Source organism: Nannospalax galili, unplaced genomic scaffold, assembly GCF_000622305.1.
Source record: "Nannospalax galili isolate Female #2095 unplaced genomic scaffold, S.galili_v1.0 scaffold335, whole genome shotgun sequence".
NCBI classification, from domain to species: Eukaryota; Metazoa; Chordata; class Mammalia; order Rodentia; family Spalacidae; genus Nannospalax; species Nannospalax galili.
This window is the reverse complement of record NW_008337842.1, coordinates 991,702-996,237: the sequence shown is the minus strand read 5'-3', so window position 1 is coordinate 996,237 and position 4,536 is coordinate 991,702.

Below are 4,536 nucleotides of genomic sequence, written 5' to 3'. Positions count from 1 at the left end.
TTATTTTGATATATCACAGTGAAAGATTTATCGTCCTCTTTTTTTTTTTTTTTTTTTTTTTTTTTTAAAAAAAAAAAAAAAAAAAAAAAAAAAAAAAAAAAATACTGATAAAGTCTTACATAGCCTTTGCACATAACCCATCCAGTGTAACCTTGTTGAGCTCTAAAATAAACAGTTTTAGAATCAAGTTTGGGTTCCCACTTAGGTCACCCCACTTTCCACTTCAACTCTGGATTCCATACCTTTGAGCTTCACTGTCACGTCCCAGCACTCCATGGGTACCTGAGCAATATTTGTTGAGTGACAGCACCCCACCGTGTCCTGCTTGGGTACCAGTTTTACTCCAACACCTCCTGCACCTGCTGTCCTCTGCCTCCTTTCAAAAGGTCCCCTTTCTTCTCTAAATCCTACATCCTCACAAAGCCCCAGCATAATAAAAGTGAAGGCAGCTTCTGTTAAAACATATAGTAAGTTAGAGATTCTACTTAATGAATTGGAGACTAGTATTGGTCCCTCTTTATAGATTAGGAAACTGGGATGCAGAGAGGTTCAACAACTGGTCCCATCCCTCCCTCCCTCATCCTTCCTTTCTACTCTAAACCTTCTCCAGCCCATGTTACCCACCCTTTTCTCAATCCCTACAGTGTGCAGCACTTTGAAATACTCATTGTGATGAAGTTCTTTTTTGTCTTTATTTTTTCCTAACTAGAATTTAAACTCATTAAGGACTTAGGTTTCTTTTCCTATGGCAGTTGAAGGGCCTTGTGATGGCTGATCTTGGTTGTCAACTTAACTGAATCTAGAATTAACTAAAATGTGAGGGACTTTCTTCATCAAATTATATAAAGCTGAAAGACTCACTCTAAATGTAGGTGGTACCTTCTGGTGGCAGCCCATGTAAAAGGACGTGGCAGAAGGGGTCATTGCCTTCACCTCCACTGGTGAGTTGATCTTTTGTTGTTGTGGAATTTTGCCAATATTAGAACCAGCTTCTTTAGGTTCCAATGTAGACTGAAGTCCACCAACTCGCCAGGAATCCTCCAGGCCTACAACACCAGATTGGGACTGCTGAGACATTCAGCCTGGTGCACTGGTACTTACCAGATTCTCAGCCTCTCCAGGGTTGTGCAGCCATTGTTGGACTACTCAGACTCTGTTCTGTAAGCCAGATTCATTGTTGCACTACTCAGACTCTGTGTATGATTGGTTTGCAGAATGCATAATATATCCATTCTGTTCTTTTAGAGAACCCTGACTTATACAGGCCCAGACAAAGAATTAGGCATGGGCTGAAAGAGTTTAATAACCTTACTATAAGGACTGGTCACCTGGAGGGCATGACCTTGAATCTGTCCTTGGCCCTGTCCTCAAGAGGATGTAGATGAATCACTAGTGCTGAAAGAGGCTTCCTTTTCCATCTGGCATTGTCTCCTGTGGCTCCCAAAGCCATGGTTAGACACCATTGATGGTCCCATTCCTCAGATGAATGTGGTTGCTACCAGATTCTCCTTCATAAGATCTATATGACACGGGATAGGATGGTTCCCTTGATGCTGCCTATGACCAGGGGAGGCCTAAGGCCATCCTTCAAAAAATCCCAGAGAATCCCGGGGTTTGGGGCCAAGCCTCAGCTCTGCAGTCTGCCTCCTGCACTGGGTAATAATAGCCTCATGCAGGGACCTACTTTTAAGTTCTTCAAAGCCTTTCATGTCAGTGAGTTCATTTCATCTGCACAATGTCCCTGTCAGGCAGGTGCCATTATTTCCCACTTGAAGCTAAGGAAGGAGAGACCTGGAGCCGTAATGTCTTGTCTAGAATTTACTGAGGAAATATGGTTGTGCAGAAACCAATACTCAGCCTTTTCCTTGAACTGCACTACCTATTACCCAACCCTTTGTCTCTTTTCATTAATTTTTCAGTCCGAGCTGCAGCACCAGTCAAATGGCTGTGTCCTTTCCCTGGCTCCCTGAGCATGAAGGGGAAAATGAAAATCTAACCCGTTTAAAGTCTTATCAGAAAGCCTTGCTAATCCTCCAGCCGTCTGTTAGATAGCTGCTTACATCTCCCCGCTGCAAAGGGTTGCCTCCCCATCTGATGGGCCACAGCACAGGAGAAGAGTTGAAGGGTGGTGCCGAGCATGTAGAGGGCATGGTGTTTCTCTGCAAAAAAAAAAAAAAAAAATTGGGGGGTGGGGGGGAGGCGGGATGCTCTGATTTCCAGACACTGCTGTTCTTCCTCAGATGGGCAGGAGCTTGGTATCTGCATGGACATCAGCAGTGAGTCAACCAAAGTTACTGAAATTGTGGGGACTCAGGTTTGCTTTGCTTAGCAGGGGACCTGCTGGCTTCCGGGCAGAGGGTCTGACAGAGTCAAACTCTGGGACCTGTGTCTTCCCAACAGGACGATTTATTTTAGAATTCATATGGTTTTTATACATCCCAAGGAACTAGCAGTCACATGGGATATGACAGTCACATACAAAGATTTAAGGTACAAAGAAACAGGCCATTTAGTCTGTTAGTTGGCGCCAGGATTCTTAAACTTTTACTCAAGGTTATCAATGCCCATCCAGTAATTTATTGGCCACAATGTTTTCTTTTTTAGGGCTAAAAGCATGGTGAACTTTTAGCTTTTAGCTCAGGAGTAAACCTTTAACCTGGCCTAATCTCTTAGCCAGGGATAGCTGAGTTATTTGTTTAGGACAAGGAGATGAGCTAAGGGTTGTTGACCAAGACGCTTTCCCACAGAGCAGGGAGCCTGCACTTTTATGACCAGGCCGCTTCCTCCTGCCAGCAAGACAGGGATTATCAGAGCCACTGTTTTCAGTGCCCCTCCCTTTTAGCAGAGAATGCAGCCTGGACCTATAAGTTTTAGGCTCACCTCACCCTAGGCCCTGGCATCCTGGTTTCCTATGTGAAATGACCACATATTCCTGAAATGTTCCTAACTCACTCAGTAAAGATTCATCCAGCCCCTATTTTACACTAAACACAGCTACCCAACAGGGTTTTGGATAAAATGGGTCCTATTCTTTTTTTTTTTTTTTTTTTTTTTTTTTTTTGTGTGTGTGTGTGTACACATGGGTGCATATGCGTACATGTTGAGGGGAGTGGGTGCACATACATGTTCATATGTGTGCAGGTGTACATGGGCATGTGTGCAAATTCATAGAGAAGCCAGAGTTTGACATGGGGTATTTTCCTCAGTCACTCTCTATTTGAAACACTGAACCTGAAGCATATAAATTTATCTAGGCTAGCTGGTCAGTGAGCTCCGGAGATCCACCTATCTCTCCCTCCACACAACTGGGATTACAGACATGCACCACTGTGTCCTGAGTTTTCACATGGGTGCTGGGCTCTAAACTCAGGTCCTCAAGTTTACACTATAAGCTCTTCACTGACAGTCATTTCCCCAGCCCTTCCATTATAATTATAGCAGGATATTATCAAGGGGAGAAACGAATCATATACAAAACATCTCCTTGTGGTGCTGACAGGGTCTGGGCCCCTGATTCATGCTCCCCATGTCAGATGTTACAGAAATATCCCATGAGGGGAGACAGAAGAGGCCTGGCTGACCTGGAAGGTTCTCTAAACCCTGTTTTTGGATTATAGGGTTATCACTCCAACCTCAGACATAGAATATTCCTCAGTACTTTGAGAAAATGAAACCTTGAAGTCTTCTGCCCGTCTGTTGTTGGTATCTCATCAGTGTATAAATGGAAGAGTCTTAGCGCTAAAACAAATCTCCTATGTAAAAATCTTTATTTCTCCTCAACTATGACTTTTTGTTCCAAGGACAGATCTATCATTTGATTGTGATTTGTTTCCCAAAACATTCCTATGTTAGAAGCTTGGTGTTCTGTGTAATGATACTGAGGTGGTGGGACCTTTTAGACATGGGTTCTACAACTCAATGGAAGATAATTCATAGATCTGCAAACCTCAGCAAAATCCTATGGGTGGGAAGTCACAGGCCCTAGGGAGGAATCTATTACTGATATTTTGTTGCTAAATAGACATGTTGTCAAACTGCCTTCTAAATATTTATGTTTATACCTACAGATTAATGGTGCTTTCAGCCTTGGTCAGAGAAGCTTCTGTTTGCAGTGGGTAATGGTTAATACAGAGACTTTTAACTGGTCACATTTCTAAGAATAAGTGATTGTGGAGTGCTCATCTCTAAATGGGACATCTGTATTGCCCCTCACAAGGCTTGGGGACTACTTTGGAAAAGGGGATTGGAGTGGACAGATAGCTCAGTGGTTAAAAGTATGTACTGCTCTTCTAGAGGACCCAAGTTCAGTTCCCAGAAACCATGTTCAGCAGCTCACAACTGCTTTAACTCCAGCTCCTAAAGGATCTGATGCCTCCGGCTTCCACAGGCTCTTAAACTCACATTCACATACCTATACACACACACACACACACACACACACACAGACAAATTAAAAAGAAATAAAATCTTTTAAAAGAGGGGATGGAAGATTGTAAGACCTGGAGGAAGGGAAGGAGTAAGACTGTGTTCTGGATG